At 41.6% G+C, this 26,028-nt stretch overlaps 2 long non-coding RNA genes across 2 annotated transcripts; both read right to left on the bottom strand.

Annotated features, from left to right (window-relative positions):
• Window positions 1-589: 589 nt before the first annotated feature.
• On the bottom strand, window positions 590-15,102 carry LOC120436458. Its single transcript, XR_005610443.1, has 3 exons — window positions 14,493-15,102; window positions 1,592-1,948; window positions 590-1,351 (listed from the first exon to the last, which is right to left on the bottom strand). It is a non-coding gene; the product is annotated as an uncharacterized LOC120436458 (long non-coding RNA).
• Window positions 15,103-15,749: 647 nt separating this feature from the next.
• Window positions 15,750-17,521, bottom strand: LOC120436454. Its single transcript, XR_005610437.1, has 2 exons — window positions 17,032-17,521; window positions 15,750-16,039 (listed from the first exon to the last, which is right to left on the bottom strand). It is a non-coding gene; the product is annotated as an uncharacterized LOC120436454 (long non-coding RNA).
• Window positions 17,522-26,028: the final 8,507 nt, after the last annotated feature.

Here is a 26,028-nt window from a genome sequence, read left to right as displayed (position 1 = left end):
AAAACCGTACTATGCAAATTATGCCACAAACTGGTCCCCACCACAGACTCAAACAGGACAAACCTCTTCAACCACGTGAAAGAGTATGGAGAGAGTTTACGGATAGGGCTGGGTATCGTCACCGATTTCTAGAATCAATTTGATTCCGATTCACAAGGTCCCAAATCAATTTGATCCACGATTCCATTTGGGAAAATTTTGCCTCAGACAGTCAGAAATATTATAATTCTGATCACGAATCAGTACATATCGATATTTTTACATATTTATATCTATAAAAAACAAAGCTGACACTTCCGAGACTTTATCAGATGTGTAAACATCACAGCAGATGCCTTTGTGGCAAAGTAACTGAGGATAAAACACAGAAAAACATGAAGATTTTCCTGGCCTGGGATTTTATAGCAGATAACCATAAAAATATTCTGCAGTAGAACACAAAGCACGGACCCGCTGAAACATCAGAATCAGTGAGCTGTCGGCTTTCAGCCCGACCATGTCTGTGGTGAGAAAGGCGACATCTCACTGATTCTGATCCGTCCACGCTTTGTGTTTCCGTCTTTGTGCAGAATCTGTTTGCCTGCTCTCATTTACTGTTTTAGCTGTTTGGTGGTTGTTGAAATTTTGTGAGCTTTGAGATTCTGGCATTTCGGGGAAAATAAATTTATATTTAAAAATTGATTCAGGATTTTAATGAATCGATATCACGTTGTCCAAGCTAGAATCAATTTTAATCGATAATCAAAACCCACCCCTATTTACTGATGAGAAGCAAAAAAGAACCATCAGGTGCTTAAAATAAACCTTAGACTCAAACATTAGAACAGGCTTTTCCCAGCAGCACGCCATGTAATAAATACAAAGAAAATGGCGGCTGTTAAAACTTGTGTCTAAAAATGTATCTGTCTTGCATCGGTCAAAACACTCGACTCCAGGTACACGAAGCCCAGCTGAAAACGAAGAATCTGCACTATTTTGTGATATATATCATTATCAGGATATGAGATTTTGGTCACAACCCTACTGCTACTGAAATATTTTTTGAACTGAGATTTGTGCATCTGCTTCAAAATTTCGAATCTTCCTCCCCACTAATGCACCAAAAAAAATTAAAAGAAAAACAAAACTAAAAAAAAAAAAAAAAAAAAATAGCGTTGCAACAAACTTTTTTTCAGACTGTCTTTTGCTTAGGACAAGCATGAATTTGACTTTTTCAGTTTTCAAAAGATCACAAAAGCAGCCACAACAACACAAATCACACCAAAGACTGAGAGAACAGCTACCAGTGCAGAACGTCCTCTACTGATTCCTGACTCCTTCCCTCTATCCTCTGTGTCTCCTCCTGTCTGACCTGCAGGTGAGAAACAGGTGTGAGGTGTCAGCTGTCAGGTAGGTGATGAGTGAAGAACAGAACAGAATCCATTTCCTCTTCAAACTGCTGTCAGACATTATCTACTGCACTCTGATCACATCACTCAGACCAGCTGCTTTCTACAAAGTCTCATCAACAACATCTTTAGAAACAAACATCAACAACCAGGAAGCAGCTTCACCTCTGATCACACACACTCAACTCTACTCACTCACTCACCTGGAGGATCAACAACACTCAGGTTGATGATGCTGATGGGGGGAGTCTTCAGATGAGTTCTCTTCCTGCGGTTTGTTTTTCTCTGGATGACACGACACTCATATGTTCCACTATCAGCAATCATCACACCTTTCAGAATCAAAGACACGTCTCCATCCTTCATCTGTCTGTCCTGCAGATCCACCCGGTTCTTAAAAGATGGATGCTGACCATCTGCATATAAGTGACCGTCCCGGTACATAAGGACATATTCTTGCTTCAGGTCAGCTCTGCTCCACTCTACAACTGTGATCGGTATGTTGCTATTTGGAGCTCGACATGTCAGAGTGACGTCCTGTCCAGCTGTGATGTTTAGCTCTAAAAGAGAGGAAACAATATGGAACATGGATAAAGATTCAAAGTGTTATCACAATGAGCTACACGTGGAGATCACTGATTTCTGATGAACCAGAGGAAGTACAGCACACACTGGATGCTGAAATTGATCACGCTGGTGTTTTTCATGAGAGACAGTTATGACTCGATGCTGGACATGTTTTCAAAGTAAACACATCTTTTATTTAAAGATTTATTTCTTAGTGACATTTTGATCCATCTTTAATTAAATTCCTTTAACACTTAAAGAACTTTAGTTAATTGTCATCTACTTTTACTTATTCATTTTTAGTAAGATTTGACAAATCAAGTATTTAAGATATTTTTATGGGGTTTAATAGTTTTATAAATGATTTACATTTGTAGAGGCAATCATCGGTCCTTTTTTGCTGCTTCTGCAGGACATAACGTTTGTGAGTCGTGCTTTTCTAAGAAAGCTTGTTTGCAATTTGGTAGCAAAAAACAAGGCGAATGTAAAAAAGGGGGAAAAATGATTCCACACAAAAACAAAAACTACAAAACCAATCTCTCCAGTTGGAGCCCCGATTACATTTTCCTGATATTCAATTCAATTCGATTCAAATCAATTTAATTCGATTCAATTCAATTTCATTTATATAGCACCAAATCACAACAACAGTCACATCAAGGCGCTTTATATTGTACAGTATTATATTTGTTTTATACCTAAAACAACTATAAACAGCGAGGTTCATAAAACTTTTGCTTCTCATCCTGCTTACTCGCCTATTCTTTCTTGTCATGCTGCGACTTTGAACAGTTCTGTTTGTTCCTGTGACAAATATGAGATGATGATATTTATTTTAAGCAGTTTTAGGATTTTTAAAAGTTCCAAGGACTCAAAAATGACCCTCTTGGCAGTTCTAGTTTTAATTGGAAAACGGACTCATTTTCATCTTTGTTTTTGCCGAAGAAGCGCATGCATTTTAAATTTTATATTTTATAATCCAAATTTTCAGTTTTACTGTTGACATATTCCAGATGTTTTCGTCTGCAGTTATTTTAGACTAACGGCACTTACTAGTGAGCTTTCAGGTTTATATTAAAAGCCACTGAAAAAAATTATTACTGGTTTAAAACAAATACACTGTAAACAAAAAAATCCTGTGATTGGACTTCAATTTTTATGCTTTTGCGAAATAAATTATAAGCAGACTCTTTCTCTGTGATGCCATGGATCAGCTCATTCCTTCACCTGCACACATCTTGTTCAGTGTGCCTAACATGCTGATTGGTGATTGGTGCTGATTTAACTGTTGATCATCCCAAATTTTATGTTTCATGTTTTATCAGGTCAGACAAAACTATTGTTAAGTGCAGCTGTATTATAAGAGTAACACCTGCTTACCTTCAGAGGCAGAAAGTAGAAAAATGACACACAGCAGAGTCCAGAAGAGTCCATGATGGAGCAGGTTCAGCACAGCCATGCTGTCTCTGCATTAACGGGCTCAACAAAACCTAAAATCTCAGGTGGGGACACCTGAGACCACGCGGAGTGATTATTGATGTTCTCTGCTTAACTCTCCGCTTTTTAAACTGCTAGACCTCACATTAGCACAGCCCCCAGCACCGCCCAGCAGCTGCACAGTTCAGCGGGAAACTGCCAGAGAAACTCCACCTGTGATAACATCTTAGTGTGAATTCATCCCAACCATATGCAGTGGTATAATACACAGTGAAATGAGACAACGTTTCTCCAAGACAATGGTGCTAAATATGACATATAACAGGCAATCAACACAGGACTACATAAGGTTCAGTGTGGAAAAATGGCAAAAAAAACCCCAAAAACAAATAAAGCAAAGACAGTGCAACACTAGACAGAAAAGACAATATAGACACAAGAGAGACACAAAACGTGCAAAAGACTGAGTATTGGACTTCCTGACTGACATGCCCCAAGTCGTCAGACTGAGCACATGATCGCTGCAGATGACACAACAGTGATGGGTCTCATTACTAACAACAATGAGTCTGAATACAGAGAGGAGGTAAAACACCTGGTGGACTGGTGTCAGAATAACAACCTGTCTCTAAATGTTCAGAAGGCTAAAGAGATGGTTGTTATTATTAATATTATTATTAACCTTTATGTAACCAGGAAGACCCCATTAAAATTAAAAACCTCTTTTTCAAGGGAGACCTGGCCAAGATAGGCAGCAGCAAGTGTCTCACAGTTACAGAAATGACTCAATTAAACACAGGCAGCAACAACACACATGCAAAAATAAATGAAAAGGTTGTTAACTTCAGGAAGAGCTCAAAGGCCCACACCTCACCGCACATCAAAGGGTTTGCTGTTGAGATTGTCAACACTGTGAAGTTCCTGGGTGTGCACATATCAGACGACCTCTCCTGGAACCTGAACACCACCACCATCATGAAGAAAGCCCAACGACGTCTTCACTTTCTTAGGAAACTGAAGAAGTCCAGTCTCCCTCCTATCCTCACATCATTTTACAGGGGAACCATTGAGAGCGTTCTCTGCTGCTACATCACTATCGGGTACGGGAACTGCACCCTTGCTGAAAAGAAGTCTCTGCAGCAGATAGTGAGGACAGCAGAGAGGATCATTGAAGGCCCTCTCCCACCCATCTCCCAACTCTATGACAGACACATCATCCGACGACGGACACTTTCCACCCCTCAGATGCACTGTTTTCCCTCCTTCCATCTGGCAGACAGTTTCGCAGCATTAAAAACCGTAATGACCAGACACTGCAAGAGCTTCTTCCAAGCAGTCAGAGCCCTCAACTCACTACCACCAAAGGACTGATACATCTCTACAAACTCCTAGAATACTCATCAAATGATCCCAAAACAACAAAAAATTCCACAAATCCACTGGACCTGAAAACAACATGCTTATTTGCACACTCAGTCACATAGTTCTGAACACTCACCTAAATTATATTATATTTGTCAAGTCTTGTAAATAATATCCTGACAATAACTTGAAACTAATATTCAATACCTACTGCACATTCCACTTTGTACTGTCTCTGTCCTGTCTTTGTTTATCGTACAGTTAATATTGTATAGTTACCATTGTAATATTGTATAGAATTGTATAGTTAGTAATTAGTACCTTTTTATCCCTTCATTTTACCGAAACTATTTATTTGTAATCGCTAGTTTTATATCTCTTGGAGATATATCCTTTATATATTATAAATGCACCATAGGGGGCTTAGGGTGAAACAGCATTTTGGTACACTGTATATACTACTGTACTGACAATAAAGCTCTTGAATCTTGAATTGCGCAAAAAGTAACTTGGTGTGTGAAGGTAGATTCAAAGTAAGTCACAGGGCTTTCCCCACCTTTCTGCGGGGCTTATATGTCACTAAAAAAACAATCTAATATGCATATCAATATAACAATGGATTATTATAATTAAGATATTGTGAAAAAAAACAATCTAAGAAAATACATTAAGAAACAGAATATATTGGATTAATATTTCAAATATGTCAAAATGCTGATTTTACAGCAGCAACATTATTGTATCTCTACAGTTTAAGCTTTGTGCCTGCACAGAGTGGATACTCAAACAAATTGAACCATCAAAAAATAAATACATTATTTCATATTTATCACTTTTTTATTTTATCTTAATTACTTTATTATTTTAGCACTAGGAATAAATAATTCCTAGTGCCATGATGAAAACTTGTGGCCACTGTATTTGTGTGTGTGTGTGTGTGTGTGTGTGTGTGTGTGTGTGTGTGTGTGTGTGTGTGTGTGTGTGTGTGTGTGTGTGTGTGTGTGTGTGTGTGTGTGTGTGTGTGTGCGCGCGCGCGCGTATATGAGAGTAGTCCAGGAAGTGTTGGGAAAGTTGTTTCTGTGACTCCAAAGCAAAAACTTGCAGTCTGTGTTTTTTGCTTAGTTTGTAGTTTAGTTGTTCTACCTTATTGTCAAATAAGTGCAACCTCTTAAAGCTCTAGCACTTTGCCTGAACAATGGCTTTTATCCAGCACACACTGGATACTGAAACTGATCATGCTGGTGTTTTTCATGAGAGACAGTTATAACTCGATGCTGGTGGTGTGTCAATACTCCCCATGCTCGCTGCTCTCTGGCTTTTCACGCTCTTCCTGCAGGAAACAATAGAAGCAGCTGTCAGTACACACAACTACTGCAGGCATACATTCACTTGACTAAACAACCCTTCGAGGGTTTGGTGTCCTGGCTGCAACACACCTCAAAACAAGTAATTGGTCTTTAGCAAGACTCTTTTGAAACATGTGTGCTCCAACGGTTCAGCACGAGGCATTGTGTGCTGTGGCGAACAGCTTCTTCTCCACAGCTGTCAGACTCCTGAACTCTCCCTCCTGATATCTTACCCAGGTGAACACACACGGACTGAGCATACACACACAAACAACTACCTACACACACAATGGACAACTGTACCCTATACCCATGTTATTAACACACAATAATAACATGGACTCAAACACCACTCACCACCAGCAGCACTTTATATAGCCTCTGTAGAAATTATCCACATATCTCACTTAACTTAACTGCACTACTGTATAATTCTGTGTAAATAATCATTCTGTACAATCCAATAATTTTTAATTCTACAACTGTTTATAACCTGCATAGTTCACATTTCTGTATAGCTGTATATCTCATATTCTGTATAGTTTCTCATATTTATAGCCTGTACATATTTATAGTTATAGCATATTCATAACATACTTCATACCATGTATATTATAACATACCATAATAGACCCATTTCTGTAATATATCTATGTCATGGCTAAAGCACTTCTGAATGGATGCAAACTGCATTTCGTTGCCTTGTACCTGTGACCAATGTTCCCTCTAAGCTGCGCACATGCGCAATTGCGCACTGCTAGCACGGTCTCTGCGCACAGAAAATCTGTGTTGCGCACAAAAAAAATCTAACCTGAATTGAAATTAAAATTAATACTTTAACAATTCTGTTTTGCAGTGTTACTCAGTGAGTGACTGGCTGCTCCCATATGGGATTGGAACGATGCCACCTTATCCCATAGTCCAGCCAATCACGCGATTTACATTCGTATATACGCAGCTAATCAACGTGGTTGACAGGCTATGACAGCGTCCTTATGTGCAGACATCGGTGTTTTGAATGTTGAATGTGAATGTTGTCATTGTGTTTCTTAAGTATTTAAAGTCTTAGTTCAAGCAGTAGGATCAAAGACATTCCTCTCCAGCCAATTTGGTGCTGGGGGAGGCTGACGTGGTTTTATTAGGCACATCCTATCTTCTGAAAGAGCTGTTCCTTTTGGGGAGCAGGAAGTCACGCACACACACACACACACACACACACACACACACACACACACACGTTCTTACATGTGCACACACATACACATAGTGCCTTGTCTTTTAGAACCATTGGGGGGTTTTACGGTGGAAGGTGCTTGTGTTGTATTGTGTAAACTGTAACTGTCATGAGAATAAATAGCTGCGAGGAGAGCTGCTCTTTGAAGGACTTCGGCTGGAGACAGGTGAGGAGCGTTAAGCTCCACAGCCTGGTTCTGACCAAGCTTCCCTCGTTAGCGAGTAAAAGACCGGTTGAAGATGTTCTGTCTTGTTTTCGTTCTTCATGAGGAATAAGTCTCTAAACTAGCGGGGCCTGTGGAAATACAGACTCAACAGATTCAACTAACGAATTGACAACAAATGATGTTTCTTTGTTTTGTTTTTTAAAGAAGAAGAACTTTGTAACAATTTAGCCTCACAAAGTTTTCTGTAGCTAATGAGTTAGAGCGGTTCATCTCCTAATTGATAGTAGTCTGTAAGGGCAAGATAATGAATGCTGAGTTGACCCACATGCATCCATCTGAGTAAGAAGGCGTCATTGTTTTTTGGGGTCTATGTGATACAGTAGGTTATGTGAGGCTGGTGTTTCCATTGTCTTAATGAAACTCTCATTTCAAAGCAGCAATCAACTATTTTATCAGTATGATGATGGTTGGATGAATTCTTCTTTTGCAGATTTGCAACAATGACAAGAGCAGCGATCAGTACAGGAAGTAACAAAACAGATGAAACAACTTGCGAGTAAAGAAGACTTTTCCCTCCATTTTTTCTATACCTCTGTTATAGTCTGAAAGTTAAAAAAAAAAAAAAAAAATACTTGAATGCCCTCCAGATGGATTTTGGGAATGAAGACACCCAGAAGCAAACCACAGTTCAAGCCTGGGAGATCACCATGTAGGTAAGCAAGGGTTCAAGCCCATTCCCAAAGGGCTCCTGGCCAGTGGCCTCCCATTTAGATTCCAGTGACAAGAATGGTTCACACACTGGTTCTGTCCTGGAGGAGACACACACTTTGCTCTTTGAAGTTGCTTCACAAAGGCAGTTTTAAAAACAGACAAACCTGTGATGATCAGAAGAAATCATCTGAGTGGGACAGTGTAGGACACAATATGCAGTGCTATGTCATTGGGCTATAAAATTTTGATACAATGTGCCCACATTGTATCACATTTGACTCTTAGTTTTACAGTTCACATCTGCTGTGAACTATGTTAAATATTTAACATATGTCATTTGCTAAATATGTTAAAGTTAAATGTTTGCATTTACAAGCGGTTGAATGGGTGTACCCAATAAATTGGTAAGAATAAATTAAATGTTCATCACTCAAATCTGCGTATTTGGTAAATTTCCTTCGAGGGATGAAAAACATTCACTCATCTCATCCTGTAATAACAGATTATAACACGAATATCAAAAGTAACTGATGGTAAAACACAAAGAACAATCTTCTGTCTGAACAGTGAAGTTACAGGATCAAACAAAAGGAAATGGAAACAGTCAAAGTACCGTTAGCTCATGAATTCATAAAACAGGAAAAATCTGAGGCTACTTTTTTGGACAACACATCAGAAACAAAAGCACCTCAGTTTCCCTTGTGTTGGTTAATTTTATTTGTGATTTTCATGTGTTAGTTATTTCACAGGCTTCATATTCCCTCTGAAGGATGTATAAGGTGTATAATATATGTGTATATACACACCATTGAATGATATGGTATTGAGCCACATTTGAATTAGTCATAAAGCTATACTAGTTTGGATATGCAGGTGTATCTCTATTAAAGAGGTTTCCTTTATTATCCGTTTTTCCTTCTTCTTCTCATTTGTTCATGCAATGGCTGTAGTATAGATGTATCTGTCTGTGTTCCCTGTGTGCTAGATCGTTTGGGGGTTTCGGTGGCGCCAGTGTTAGGCAGCCTCGCCTCTGTCAGTGCGCCCCAGGGTGGCTGTGGCTACGATGTAGCTTACCATCACCAGTGTGTGAATGGGTGGATGACAGGATATGTAAAGCGCTTTGGGGTCCTTAGGGACCAGTAAAGCGCTATATAAATACAGGCCATTTACCATTTATTTACCATTTTTTTTTCAGTTGGGGGGGTGTTAAACACAGATATGAGGAAATTAAAGTTACATGCAGCAGTTAAAGTGACCCACAATGATCCTAAAATCAGTGCTTGAAGCTCTTCAGTGTCACTAGATGGCAGCACCAGACCGTGCTTTAAGCTGCGGTTAGCTGTTTTTACTGTCTGTGGATGCTGCTGGAATCAGCTACTTACAGTTAGTTGTGAACTGACCAGTTATTGATTGCATTGTGGCTGGAAAGATCCTGGTGACAGTTTACGCACAAAACTGACTCAATTACATCTACAGACAGATAACTATTTGGGTTTGAACAGATGATACTCATCCTCATACCTATAATAATAAAACATGTAGAGCTCAAACCTCTTCCTACCTCTCTGAGAACAAAGTTAAATTCATGTTTTTAGGATTAAACCCTGAAAGAAGGCATACACTGAGGAGAGTGTAAGCAGGGACTGAAGGAAACCAGAGAGACCCTGTATAAAAATCTCTCTGACACAAACACGAGGAGCTGCTCTGAAAACTGAAGCACATAAAAAACAAGCGATGCAAGCGAGCTTTCACACAGACTGCTGCCAAATGCAAGTCTCACTTCTCCTCCTCAGCCAGTGACTAAGCTTAGATCTTCTCTTCTTTAAGGATTTATTCCAGATTGATTTTCAAATATGTATGAATGGTTTACTTCCAGGTGACAAAAATCACGTCATATGACAGGTCCCAGGGGTCACATTTGGTGTTGCAAAAAATTAAAATGAAATAAAATAAATGCCTGCAGCACTGACTGTTTATACAACATCAATGTGGCTGCAGGAGATCACTTTAATATAAACCTAAGCTACTCTGAGACATTTTTACTGGTTATTTAAAATTTCCCCTTCTCTGATCCCCCCCCCCCAAAAAAAACCCCTTTAAATTAATAAAGAAACTGAATGAGTGCAGATTGTACAAACGTGTTCACAGGAAAATGTCACCTCGATAAACACTAATTAATTTCTTTCTGAATTTTTTCAGTAGAGGTTTCTCCACTTTCAAAAACACATGACTCATGTTAGAGAGCATTTGTTATGGCCACATAAGCTGGCCCCAATTTTGACTGAATTGCAACAGAGATCATCATCATCATCGTCATCATCAGACTGAATGAGGAAAATTACCTATGGAGATGGATTTAGATAAAACAGCATCTAAAGTCTCACATATTTTATTTCCTTGAATCTAAACTTACTGTACACAGACACATACGAGCTTCTCAAGCTTTTGTGTGAAGTTTCCAGCAACTGAGTGATGCTGCTGCTGCTCTCGGTCTGAGGTTGTGGTTTTATTGATATTTGTTGTTTTCTATCTGCTCTGTAGAGACATGTGCATGGGTTAGCCACAGCAACTCATGTTTTCCATCAGAGAGCTTCATGAAACCCACAGAACCACACGAGAAGAACAACAAGTCCGACCAAAGTTTATTGATCCTGCACAAAAAAAACAGATTTCTGCTGTGGAACGACAGGAGGGTCCCACAAGTTACTGATTTTAAATACATTCATGCATTATGTTTATTTACCAGTTATAGACTATATAATATATAGCACATACATACAGTAAAATGTTTCTGTTTTGGCCTTAGAGACATAGAGAGGCAGTGTGACATGAATACATTTGCTTTTTTTTTTTTGAGCTTCTTTACAAAAACGTCTCATCACCCATTCAGTTTTCTTTGTCTGTCTGCAGTTTTGTGAGTGCATTTAATGAATACATACGAGCTTCTCAAGCTTCTGTGTGAAGTTTCCAGCAACTGAGTGATGCTGCTGCTGCTCTCGGTCTGAGGTTGTGGTTTTATTGATATTTGTTGTTTTCTATCCGCTCTGAACTCAGAGTGAGTTAGACTGTGGCAGCGACAGAAACACTGTGTTACAATTATTTGTTTAAAATGTGGAAAACAAAGTTTGATGAATTAATTATCAGTAGTTACTGTTTGCAGTGCAGCAGTGAAAATATAAATACACTTTACCCAAGATTTAAAGATGGCGCTGGTATGAATGGCCTGGACTACAGCTCTGCTTTCAACACCATCCGCAAGCTGATCGAGAAACTGAAGGACCTCAACATCCCAACTCCCACCTGCAACTGGATCCTGGACTTTTTGACAGACAATACAGGTGGTGAGAATGGGAGGACGCCATGGTGTCTATGTGGAAAACAACCTCATCCTCAACACGGACAAGACCAAGGAACTAATACTGGACTTTAGGAAGAAACCCCTCCCCTGCAACCTCTTATCGTCAAAGTGACAGAGGTGGAGAGAGCAAACACCCACGGATTCCTGGGACTGCAGGTTGCATCAGACCTGAGCTGGACTCTTAACACAACAGCAACAGTGAAAAAAAAGAAACAGCAGAGGCTTTATTTCATTCTGCTGCCTAGGAAAGCTGGCATGAACCACTGCACTCTCACCCAGGCCTACAGAGGACTGATAGAGAGCATCCTCACCGCAGACATCACTGTCTGGTATGGGAACACTAACCAGACTGAGAGGAAGGCTTTGCAAAGAGTCATAAAGTCTGCAGAGAGGAACAAAACATGCCTCCATGGACCTTCTGTACACACAACGCTGCCAAAAAAGAGCAGAGAGACTCAGGGACTCACACCATCCAGCTCACTCTCTGCTCAGACAAAAAAACTGCACATATAATCTGAGACACAGAGCGGACAGCATCATCACACACAGAACAGGATTCTTCAATAGCTTCTTCCCCACAACTGTCAGATTGCTGGCAAAACACAAATACTGAAACATTCACACAACACCGAATACTCCACAGTCAGACTGATGGCAAACAAAAAACATAGAACATTTAAAATAACGCAGCACTACTTAATTTAACTTGAATATATGATCGGTTCACTGACCAATGGGCAATACACTCACAACAAACTTGTGTAACAGATCTGTGTAACAAATGTACAATACTGTGAATAAAATGTGCAATACTGTGAGTGCAATAAGAGGTACAGAACTACAAACTCTCTGTATAGTTTTTTTTCCTTGTATTTAGAAAATAGTACAATTACCCCACTCGGGGCTTTATTTCTATCCTTCTGCTTTTTCTGTCTTTATATTGTTACATTATTATATTGTTATATTGTTAAAGTTGATTTAACTTGGAAAGCTCTGCACTCAGACTATCAAAGGATGGACAAACTCTTGGTCAGCGTAACACTAAACATGTTTTCTCTTTCACATATTTATGGAAATAAAATGGATTTTTTAATTACAATTATTTATAGTATTTAGTGAAGAAAAGAAGCTTCTTCTATGTGCTGTTAAGAGGCAGTAGACAAAACTAAGGAGGCTAATTTTCTTATCACAAATCAGTGAATGTTTAAACTGTCTGATATAATATATATTTTCTTTTTTAAAGTTAAGCGATCAGAGTGAAGGGCTTGGTGCTGTTAAAGTGTAATTCACTGTCATTCACACACCAGTCACTGCATCTGCAAGTTTAAATAAATGTAACCTCTTTGCACACTGTGTCTGACATAATGCACTCAGAAAAAAATAGGTGTGTTTAGTGTGCAGCGTGTTTTAACCATGACTCACTCACTCATCAAGAGTCCTGACCAGTTTAAGCTGAAAACAAACAATCCAACAAATGACTTTTAGCTGAAAGTGGGAGGATCCAGGGGGATTTCAGTGGTTATTCAAACAAGTTATTATGAATTACAAGAAGAAGAAAACATCTTCTGCTTTAGAGACAAAGAAATCAGAGAACATTTTGTTTTAAAAGACAGAGCACCTACAGTTTACAGCAGGTGGAAAACCATAATTTTTCTTTGAAACCTTTTTAATATAAAAATCACAGTGTATGTCTGAGATTGGCCATCAGAAGCTTCACTACAGGTTTTCTCAGTTTAATATGCAGAAAGCAAATCAGTTTTAAATGATTTTAAATGATTTCGATACAAGAGAAACAGCTGAAGCGTTAGGATCCTCTGTAGGTCAGAGGTCAGATTTAATCACCACGAGGCTGCTTGTGTGAACAGGACTGTCATTTAATTATGGATCCTGGGTCCTAATCCTCTGACATTTATGACTGTTGAACTACTCCTACCTTGTGTTTAATAAGCAAGAATGTTGTTTGATAGGATGAGTTTCAGAAAGGACAGGAATGGGGGGAAATGTAAAGAAACACACACGCACACAGTAAACACATCTGAACTTGACTGGAATGCATTCAGGTGCTGGAGTCACATGTTCATCGGTTTCTAAAATAAACTCACTGTAAACCCGGATAAGTTCAATACACTTAAATCGTTTGAGGAAACAGATTCCCTTCAAATGATTTGAGTAATCAACCCAAAACAAAAAATTAACTGATTTAGTCAAGTAAACTTAAAAGTAAAATTGTCACAATTTACTATATTGAGTCATCGCTACCTAAAGTGTTTAAGTATTCAATATTTCAAAAATAATTTGTTTAAGTACAGTTAACTTAATACTAATAGAAAAAACTAAATTGTTTAAGTGGTGCTAATATTACAAAACTCACTTTTTTGCGTAGTGTTTAATTAAAAGCGTCTTTTAATTAAATGTATTATTATTACTAAAACTTAATATGTCAAGGCGAACACACTCAAAACCAAAGACCACTAAAGTGTTTTTTTTTTTTTTTTACTTTATTTATAACAAAACAAGACTTGTTTTCCTTTGAACAGTATTCCAATTTTTACACATGGCGCTTCTAAGAAGACATTTCTTTCAGAAACAAACACAATATTTCAGTTGTTCCTAGCCACTTTTTGACAAGAATTTATTTGTGGTCTCTGAGGTAGTTTTTTTGAACAGTAAGTTTTTTGTTTGCACAATTGGACTTCCAATAAAACATTTTCTTTAAAACAATCCTTTTAAACAGATAAAACTGTGTATCACAAGTAAAGAACTTTGGTGCGACACTCTGGGTAACAAGTTGTAACAGTAAAACTTATTTTCACAAATATGTTAACTTGGAAAAATAAAAACTATGGAATAAGGAATGGCCCCACCGAGACAATGAAATTAAAGGAATAGTTCACTGATTTTACATAATAAGATATGTTCTTACCTTAGCTTTGACGAGTTGATGTGTACCAGTCTTGTCTTTGTGCGTGCCCTCAGTCATGCAAATGGAGCAAAGCCTCTCCCATATATTCCAAATACCTCCTGTCACGGTGAGTTGTGTGGCTGTCAGTGGCTGGACCGACGTGCAGGACTCGGAGACAAAGCATGAACTTAAATGGCAGCTTTATTTGCTGGAGAATCACGCTTGGCGTTACATAAACAACAACTTAAACTTAACTAGACCGGAGATGCTGACGGTAGACGACAATGAACACACACACAACCAATGTGGAGGACGCAACAACAGGCAGGGAAAAACACAGGGCTTAAATACATACTGAGGTAATTAGGGAATGTGAAACAGGAGGAGAGCACAGCTGGGACTCATCAGACATCACAAGACAAGGGGAGACAAAACTCAACACACTGACATAGTACACAGACTTTCAAAGTAAAACAGGAAACTGAACAGAAGTAACAGAACCACAACCTAAGAACTAGAACACAAGAAATGCCAAGGAACTAGGGATACTAACAACAGAAATCAAAACACATCATGAAATCAAGGAAAACTTAATACAAACAGAAAAACACTGAGTCCACAGACTCAGGACCGTAACACCTCCACTTTTTGCTCCTTTTAGAAGCTACCGAGCTCCTCCACGTTTTCCCTATTTATGTAAAATTACATGAAAAGTGACACTCTCCAAGTTTAGTTTAACTAAATTTAACGTGTGGATTTTCTAAGCCGATAAGAAGGGGTACTATATTACAAGGTGTAATAACACTGTAGGAGCACTTCTTCATCCCCCCAGTAACTCAGTCTATGCTCCAGAGTGCACTAGGGTTACTGCGCGCTTGTAATATAGTGCCCCTTTTTATCGGCTTAAAAAATCTATACGTTAAATTTAGTGAAACTAAACTTAGATAGTGTAACTTTTCATGTAATTTTACATAAATAGGGAAAACGTGGAGGAGCTCGGTAGCTTCTAAAAGGAGCAAAAAGTGGAGGTAGTTGGAATATATGGGAGAGCCTTTCTCTCGCACAAAGACAAGACAGGTATGCATCAACTCTTCAAAGCTAAGGTAAGAACATATCTCAGTATGTAAAATCAGTGAACTACTCCTTTAAGCCCTGGTTTTGCCATCCACTAAAAACAAAAAAGACAATTACAAACACAATAATGACTTCCTGAACTTGAGAAAAGCTGCTCAATGAAGAGTGAACATTCAATGTATCTATGCACACATTGAAAGCTCATTTTTTAGCCTTTGGAGTTTTGGAGGAGGATCGTTTCGTCCCAGATTCAGCATAATCTGCTGGATAAACAGGAATGTATTCTTCATGCACTTTGGGTACTCCAAGTGGAGTGCATAAGTCAGTCCAAACAGGAGACACATTGCCAAAGGAAGACTGCAGATGGAATCCATTACCACATTGCCCTCTAGAAGGATCCCCAGCTGGGAGGGGTTCAGTTCTTGCTCTGGACTTCCGTTTTCACCATTGAAGATGATTCCTATTGGGATTTCAAGGTCACCATCAGCAGCATTCTACAGAGGGGGGGAAAAAACTGTGAGTTAACCTGTTGGTGGAGAGTAACAAAAGGTCAAAGTATTGTATTTCTATAAATGCTGTTTATTATTTAAGTACAAGTTAATTGTTCAAATAAAAAAAAAAAAAAACGGGAAAATTTGGGGAATCTGTAAGGCTTATTGTCATTATACAACTGTATAATGAAGTTTGTCCTCTGCATTTGACCCATTCTTCAATGTTGATAAGGCAGTAACCCGTCAAGAGAATGGGTTTTTGTAGATTGGCTGCAGGAGCCTGTACAGCAGGTTGCGACCTAGGCTTAACCTGGAAGGAGGATTAACCTGTTGTGCATATTTTTGTAATTTTTCTTTCATAAAGATGATGAGCTTCATCTAACACCGTCCACTGGTTCACTCTTCTACTCTGGTCCACTCCAGTTGTACATTCTCATTTCGCTCTCTGTAGAACATATCTCACCCCATAGGCTGACCAGCAACAGCTTTTTCGGTTGCACTGCAAAGCCATTTAGACCTTTGTCCCCAGTCCCACCCAGTCCTTTTTTTTTTTTCAGTTTTCTGAGTCATTAAAGGAATTGTGACAAATTGAAGGGCTTAAATGAAACTTAAAAGTTTTACAGTTTTTAAAGTTGGCATTAAGTTGTAATTTCTTGATCTTTTAACCACAAATTCATAAAAAATACAAAAAGTATGGACCAAAGCACATTTAACTCCAACACATAGAACAATTTGGGAGAAGTGCTGCGTGGGTACTAATGTACAACATGTGCAGAAATGTAGAACAGGTTTTCTTTGGAATGGGGTTCTTTGTAGATTCAGAAACTATTACACAAGCTAGTCTGTAGGGTAAATATAAAAAAGATTGTAAAGTTTTTGGGACGTAACCCCCGCGGTAAACGAGGGGTCACTGTAGATTGAATTAGCGTGCACATTTGCGTAATGTAACATGCAACTATTTTTGCTTAAAGTTGAAATACAAAGATTTAACTCACCAGTTTGCGTGGAGGTTTGAGGAAAAGTACTCCCTATCGACTGTAGACTGAAACAAACATGTCCAATCCCAGGCAAAACCACCAAAAACGACTTGTCTTAATTTTTTCTGACAAACAAGTCCAGACGTCTCTTCGGTTCCAGTGCCGGGAAAAATATGGGAGGGGCAACAAAAACTTAAAAATAGTGAAAGTGCTTTCAACTAAACATAATCAGTAAACATCAAATTTACTTTTATTATTTGAGTGTTGAGTTTAAAACTTATTCTCTTATAAAAAATTGAACTTAAACTATTTATTAGAATAAACTTAAAATAGAAAGGACCATGTTAAATGTATTCATTTTAGTGCATCACATGCAAAACAATATAGGTTAAGTGCAAAAAGCTTCCACCAATGAGTTCTGTCTGACACAGTTATATGATTTTAGTTTTACAAAGAAAATTAATTACCATCAGTGATTATAGCTAAACCATTTGAATGCAAATAACTTTTGGGATTACAGTGTGCCTTTCTCCTCCACTGTATATAAATGTATAACCTTCATTTAGATGTTGATCATCATCAACTACAGAATATAACAAAGAAAGAAAATTAAAGCTGAATTCAAACCTTAACGCTCTGTTAAAAGTCCGCTTGGTCACTTTAACTGTTTAGACTACGTTACCCATGATGCACCTCGGTATCTGTACTTCCGGTTGGGAATGTGTTCAGCGCAGTTCTGCACAGATGAGAGGTGTGTCGGAGGTGTCGGAGGATTAACGTTTTTCCTTGCATTCCTGTGTGTGTTAACCCTGTGTGCGTGCTTATCATATGACCACACACACACTCATATACACACTCACACTCCCTTCACCTGCATTTTTGAATACAGTAATGCAATCGCCTCCCCACCAACGCTGTACATCCTGTTGATGTCATCTGCCACCTCCGTATTAAAGTTACTTGAACTACATCACTGTGGAGTGCCATTCCTTCTGACCGAGGACGACTCAGTTGAAGCGTGATCGGCAATCAGTGCAAACATATATTACAAGTGGTCCTTCGAGCTGGATCGCCTTGGCTGAGTTAATGAGATGGCAAACCCTCAGGATAGAGGTGCATCAAGTAGCCCCCGTCCAAAGCGGGAGAAGAAACTTCCGGGACATCTGGTGGACTATGAGCACAACCTAACTGAGCCACCCGAGCCATCTAGAGCTCCAAGTAGTTCAAGCAGCTCCGATAATGAAGAGGAAGAGAGATGGCAGAAGATGGAATCAGTCTGGAACAGTGTCCTCCAACACATGACTCAATTGCAAGTATCTATGGAGGAAACTCGTGGGACATTACTAAAGCGGGTGGAGCGTTTGGAGCAGGCTTCTAAACCTGGCAGTCCTCTCCCCCCAGAAACAGGAGCGTTAGAACAACTCCAACCTAGTTCCTCCATAACAGAAGTTGCACCACTACAACCTAGCAGTGAGGTGTTACATCACACCACAGAGCCAGTAACTGTGCCAGTAATACCCTCAGAGCAGGACACCACAACACCTGTGAACATGCTGACGCCAGTGGAAACATCCGCTCCATCACCTCCTCGTAAAGTGCGCCTTCACACTCAGCCCGTGCTGCACCCTGCCACTTATGTAGCCGCATCGACGCCACTCAGGAGACCTGAACGATGCACTGCTGAACCCTTCTCATATCAGCGATCGGAACATCAGCTCCTTATAAGCAGGCCAGACCAAGTGCAGCTATTACATCCTGCATCCCCAGCTGATCAGCCACTACAACCTGCTCATCTTTCAGTACACCAGCTATCACAGGCTGTGGACCCAGTGAGTCTGCAGCAGACGTCACATCCCGCTGCTCCCGTCTTCCAAGCCAGACATCCAGCTAATCCTGTGTACTTGCAGCAACCACCACATCCTGCTGATCCTACCTACCAACCTTCACGTCCACCAGAACTTGCGACCCAGCCATCACAGTGGGCAGAAGCTCAAGGCCCTGTGCCCAACATACTGCATCCTGAAGCTTTGCATGATCCAGCTGGCAAATACTATGTTCCTTATCCCTCAGGAAGTAACTATTCATCATCTTCCTCTGCTGAACACCATAATCCACAGGTTGCCACAGCTTACCCAGCAGGAACGCCTCTACCAAACCTGATGGAGATGATGGTAGCGTCTTCATATGGCATTCCAAAGCCTAAGCTGGTGATCTTCAGGTCGGGCAGAGAGAGTGACTTCGCCTTATTAAAGAAAGGGCTGGACAGCACCTTAGGGCCACATTCTCATCTGGGAGAAGATTACAAGTTTCAGGTCCTATTAGATCATCTAGAGCATCCCAGCGCCCTACAGGTAGCCAAGCGCTACATTCACGACCGCACTCCCTATACTAGTGCAATGAGGGCGCTAGAGCAGAGGTATGGACAGCCAAGGCAGTTAGTCCAAAGTGAGCTTAGCACTATATTAAACTGCCCCCCTATTAGAACCGGAGACTCTCAAGCTATTGAAGACCTGTCCCTGTCTGTGTCCAGCCTGGTCGGGCTTCTCAGTACCATGGATGAAGTAGCAGCCAGTGAGCTCCATTGTGGTTCACATGTGGACAGACTGCTTACCAAGCTCCCCTGAACTACAGAGACAGCTTCATCGAGTACTGTATCACCCGGGGGATCATCCGCACTGGCAGCAGCCGAACGTACAACATGTACGACTTCTCAGAATGGCTGGAACGGAAATCCCAAGTCCTTCAGCTATCCAGACAAGCCTCTCAAATGCCCCCTGACAGGCCACGTCCAGAGAAGAACCTACTCAAAGCCTCAGCAGGGCTCAAGCCACACAACAAATCTCAAGTCCATCTACTACGGCCCAAATCCAGCCCAAGCCAAGCTAAAACAAGAGGGAGAATCTACAGCTCCAGATCCGACAGTCCAACCTAAGAAGAGACAGAAGTTCAAACCTTATTGTCCATACTGTGAAGGGACAGAGCATTATCTCAATGGCTGTGATGGATTCAAAAGGCTAGACCTCAAAGCTATGGCTACCTGGATTACCGAGAAGGCCAAATGCTGGCGTTGTGGCCGTAAACATTCTCCAGAGCAGTGTACTCTGAAGAAGCCGTGCAGCACCTGTGGTGACCAGCATTTGTCGGTGCTCCATGACCTGGTTGAGGCCAAGAAGCGGGACCCTAACATACTAACTGTGAGTACTAGTATGGTTTACCTAGACTATTCAAGTCACTCAGGTCGAGTTATGCTTAAGGTAGTACCAATTCAACTACATCATGGTGGCAAATCTCTGGACACATTTGCTGTGCTTGATGACGGCTCAGAGAAGACTGTTGTGCTTCCTGCGGCAGTTAAATCTCTAGGTTTGGAACAGGAGGGAGCAACACTCTCACTAAGAACTATCCGTCGAGATGTAATCCAGATGGAGGGAGGCTTTGTCTCATTTCAGGTGTCACCAAGGGCTAAGCCCAAAGTGAGGTACAAAGTAACACATGCCTTCACAGCCGAGCAGCTGAGTCTAGCTACTCAGTCATGTCCAGCTGACCAGCTGAAGAAGAAGTATCTTCACTTGCAGAAAGCCCAGATTGAAGGATTCAACCAGGTCCAACCTTTGGTGCTGATTGGCTCAGATAATGCTCATCTCATCACCCCCGTCCGTCCTGTCCTTCGGGGGTCATCCAAAGGGCCAGTAGCCATCTGCACCAAGCTCGGATGGGCCATCCAGGGGCCGGCCAGTAGTATGCCTACATCTGAGGGGGACCTGCAGTGCCTGAACATGTGCCTTTCTCCTGCAGAGGCCCTGCATCAAGATGTGAAGCGCTTGTGGCAACTAGATGCTTCCCCCTACAGGACAGAGAAGGAGGTCACACGGTCAAAGGAGGACAGAGAGGCGGTAGCTATATTGGAAACAAAGACCATCAGAGTCCCAGTAGATGGTGTCGAGAGATACGCCACTCCGCTGCTGAGAAGAAGGGACTTTCCACGGATGTGTGTCTCTCCTGAAGCAGTAAAAGGCCTCCTCAGATCTACCGAACGTAAGCTGGCCAAGAATCCTGATCTGACCCTCACATACAGCCAGGAGATCCACAGGTTAGTAGATTCTGGTTATGTTGTTAAGCTGAGCCCAGATGAGACACATAGCTCTTCCGAGTCATGGTATGTACCCCACCACATGGTACATCACAACAATAAGGCTAGGGTGGTCTTCAACTGTTCATTTGAGTTTCAGGGGACCGTCCTGAACCACTACCTCTTACCAGGACCTCCCTTGGGGCCCACTCTGCTGGGGGTATTGCTCCGCTTCCGCCAACACCCTGTAGCCGTGAGTGGAGATATCAAAGCCATGTTTCATCAGATTCGGCTGCTCCCAGAGGACTGTCCTCTGCTACGGTTTCTGTGGAGGGATTGTGAAACTGACCGGCCCCAGACGATATATGAGTGGAGAGTGTTGCCCTTCGAACGACATGTAGCCCCTGTTGTGCTATTTTCGCCCTACAGAGACATGCAAGGGAGCACAAAGACACCCACAGGGACATCTGCGACTCTGTCCACACAGCCTTCTATGTGGATAACTGTTTACAGTCCCTGTCCAACCCAGAAGAGGCAAAGCAGCTCATCGACCGGATGAGAGATTTACTTATTCAAGGAGGATTCGAGATACGACAGTGGGCGAGCAACATGCCCGAAGTAGTTGCTCACCTGCCCGCTTCAGCTAGATCAGAGAGCTGCGAGCTTTGGCTGAACTTCAAAAGTCTCGACCCACAAGAGTCAACATTAGGACTCAGCTGGCACTGCCCGACAGATGTCCTGGGATATAAGCACCGCCCTATAACCTACTCCACGGTCACGCTGCGCAATGTGTACAAGGTACTAGCTACCCAGTATGACCCCCTAGGTTATATTTGTCCCTACACTACAAGGGCCAAGCTGATTGTACAGGCCCTGTGGAGCACCGAGAGAGGATGGGATGAGCCCATCGAAGGGAATCTACTTCAGTCCTGGCTTGAGTGGGAAGGTGAACTGTCACACCTCCAGCACGTCACCATTCCCCGCTGCTACGCTCCTCCTCACAACTCCAGCAATGCGACATATGAGGCTCATATATTCTGCGACGCATCAGAAAAGGCTTATGGGGCTGTGGCTTATCTTCGGTGTCGAGCAACAACTGCCCATCGCCACATCATTCCTGATGGCTCGCTCCAGAGTGGCCCCACGCAAACAGGTGTCAATGCCCGGTTGGAGCTTTGCGCAGCACTCACAGGAGCCCAATTGGCCAAAGTACTCCAGACAGAGCTCACCATCCTCCTGCAGTCGATCTACCTGTGGACAGATTCTGACGACGGTGCTGCAGTGGATCCAGTCTAGTTCCTGTCGCTATAAGGTATTTGTGGGGACTAGAATCTGTGAAATACAGGAGCTGACATCACCTGAACAGTGGCGGTATGTGACCTCTGACCTCAATCCCGCTGATGACATCACCAGAGGGAAACATCTCGCCGACCTAACAGTCCCCAATCGTTGGTCACATGGTCCACCCTTCCTGTCACAAACTGCTGACACTTGGCCTAAGTTGCCAATAGAGTTCCCGGCATGCAGTGAGGCAGAGCTCAGGAAGACTGCATTCTGTGGGCACGCTTCTGTATCCCCGACCTTACCGGATCCAACACAGTATGCCACACTAGATGAGCTGATTGCTGCTACATACCGGACCCTACACGGGGCGGCCGACACTCCTATTACAGCAGCGGAGCAACTAGAAACCAAGACCATGCTGCTTCGCTCGGCTCAGACTGACAGCTTCCCAGAGGAGGCCAAAGCCCTCCAGATCAGTCACCCAGTCCGCTCGGACAGCCGTCTTAGCGTGCTGTCCCCTGAATATGACAGTCTTACCGGTCTCATCAGAGTTGGAGGCCGCCTCCGTCGAGCCGCAGACTTAGATCCAGACAGTATTCATCCCATCGTATTAGCAGCTGAACATCCCCTGACGAAGCTCATCATAAAAACTTATGATGACCAGCTCCTTCATCCAGGTGCAGAGAGGCTGTTTGCGGAAATACGGCGCACCTATTGGATTCTCAGAGGACGTCAAGCCATTAAGAAACACCAGCACCAGTGTGTGGACTGTAGGAGATGGCGCGCCTCACCTTCTACACCCAAAATGGCTGACTTACCTTCATCACGGCTGAGACTCTATAAGCCCCCGTTCTGGTCAACGGGCGTAGACTGTTTTGGGCCGTACACGATAAAGATAGGTCATAGAAGAGAGAAACGCTGGGGAATTATCTACAAGTGTCTTACAACCAGATGCGTGCACCTCGATCTCCTCCCTAGTCTTGACACCGATTCCTTCCTTATGTCATTACGCCGATTTATCGCACGCCGAGGAAAGCCATACGAGATGTGGTCTGATCGAGGGACCAATTTCAGAGGTGGTCACAGAGAACTCCAAACGGCATTTGAAAACATGGAGCCTGACCTCAAGCAGCAGCTAGCCAAGCAGACTATCAACTTCTGCTTCAATCCCCCACACTCTCCTCATTTCGGAGGAGCCTGGGAAAGGGAAATCAGAGCAGTGAAGTCAGCTCTGCAAGTAGTCCTGAAGGACCAAGTTGTGGCCGAAGAAGTCCTACTCACAGCCCTCATAGAGATTGAGGGCATTTTGAACTCAAAACCACTCGGCTATGCATCAGCTGACATAGCTGACCCAGATCCCATCACACCAAATCTTCTCTTGATGGGGCGGCATGATTCAGCACTGCCCCAGGCAGTTTACGGCCCCTCAGGCACTCTTTCAACCAGAAGATGGAGACACAGTCAGGTCATCAGCGACCACTTCTGGAAGCGGTTCATACAGAACTACCTCCCAGGACTGCAACTCCGACAGAAATGGAGGAAGTCCACTGACAACATGGCCGTGGGACAAGCTGTTATGATTGTGGACGCTAATCTGCCTAGAGGCCTTTGGCCTGTGGGTACCATTTCCCTAGTTTTTCCAGGGACTGATGGCATTGTTCGAGCTGCCGAAGTCAAGGTTAAAGACAGTATCTATGTTTGCCCGGTAACTAAGCTGGTGGAACTTCCCAAAGTTCCTGAGGACTCAGATGATACTGTTTCAAAATAGAAGGACTTTAGCATGTGTGTATTTCCATACAAATACAGGGGCGGCTGTTAAAAGTCCGCTTGGTCACTTTAACTGTTTAGACTACGTTACCCATGATGCACCTCGGTATCTGTACTTCCGGTTGGGAATGTGTTCAGCGCAGTTCTGCACAGATGAGAGGTGTGTCGGAGGTGTCGGAGGATTAACGTTTTTCCTTGCATTCCTGTGTGTGTTAACCCTGTGTGCGTGCTTATCATATGACCACACACACACTCATATACACACTCACACTCCCTTCACCTGCATTTTTGAATACAGTAATGCAATCGCCTCCCCACCAACGCTGTACATCCTGTTGATGTCATCTGCCACCTCCGTATTAAAGTTACTTGAACTACATCACTGTGGAGTGCCATTCCTTCTGACCGAGGACGACTCAGTTGAAGCGTGATCGGCAATCAGTGCAAACATATATTACACGCTCTCTGACTGGATGTAGGAATAAAATGGAGGAGAGCTGTGGTATGAGTGTTTTTCAAAGAGCTGATTTTGTCCCTGCTGTCAGAAAATAGTTTGCTTCTTCTTTTTCTATTTTAAGTAGAGTCAAAGTCTCAAATTCTTATGAGTGCGGACTGTTTATGTTAACATGATCAGATGTTTTTATTTTCTTTCACTGATCTGTGATTAAGCTGTCTTGTAATCAGATTATGTTCAAAACCATACTGGAGTGAAATAAGGTCTTACAGCAGATATGAGTCACCTCATTAACAGAGTGTGTTTAAAATGTGATTCACAGTTTTTGTCTCTTGCACACAGTCAATGTGATAATCTAATTAGATCCCACAGAAAAATGAAGTTATATTTTGACTCTTTATTTGCTTTTCAAAACTCCACAAACAACTGATTTGAAAGCTTTTCTTGATCAGATATGAAGAGGTGTCTGCCTGTTTCCATTTGTGTGTGTTTTTCTCGTTCAGCATGATTACAAATGAAGACAGACAATCAAGTATAGAGTAAATATATTTTAATGGTAAAAAATTCATTCAAAGTCTGATCAAACATTCAAAACATCTCACTTCATCCGTTTATAGAATCAAACAAACACCAAGAATTCTGAACATTAACAAAAGCATAGATCCTTGATTTCATACAATAAGTCGTTTTAGTGCCAATACTGCATAAATCTGTCAGCTTAAGTTACAGGATACCTTCAGATACTTACAAAACACTTCATCTGATTACAAAAAAACAAAACAAAACAAGAATTAAGTAACTTTTTCTTTTACAGTGTAAAAACCACAGCATGGGTCAGCTCATGGCCTGATGTGCTGTGCGGCAGGCAGGAGAAAAGACCCAAATGCAGGACTCACGGAGACAAGGATGAACTAAAAGCACAGCTTTATTGCTGAGGGAAAAAAACTCTTCAGCAAAAATAGACTCACAAAAACAAACCGAACTCTCAAACACAAAAACTAGAAACTAGTAATGGCCCGTTTGAAGTGCAGTGTTTGTGTCAGAAAAAACAACACACTTGTTCAGAAGCACTGTGTCGAGGCTTGATTCGTTTGGCCAGATTCACGTGATCAGTGACGTCCGAAGCTTAATTTAGAACGTACCTGATTCAGTGGTTTAAAAGACAGGAATCATTCACCAGATTTATAGTCTTTTGTCAGTGGCAAACCACTGATCATTCAATTGAGAGATATGGAGCCAGCGAAAAAGAGGGGAGGTTCTGTACTGTGGGAGCATTTTGAGTTAATTTGGGTCAAACAGGTGGGTTTACCAGCATTGTGTTCTTATTGTTTGTTTTTGTTTTGTGTGTTTATTTTATCTGACAACGTAAAAAACAAAATATCTGAACAAAACAAAAATCTGCTTTTCATATTATAAGTATCAATAAATAACTTTAGAAAGA

The sequence above is a fragment of the Oreochromis aureus genome, linkage group 3, assembly GCF_013358895.1.
Source record: "Oreochromis aureus strain Israel breed Guangdong linkage group 3, ZZ_aureus, whole genome shotgun sequence".
NCBI lineage: Eukaryota > Metazoa > Chordata > Actinopteri > Cichliformes > Cichlidae > Oreochromis > Oreochromis aureus.
This window is presented reverse-complemented; position numbering and strand designations above follow the sequence as displayed.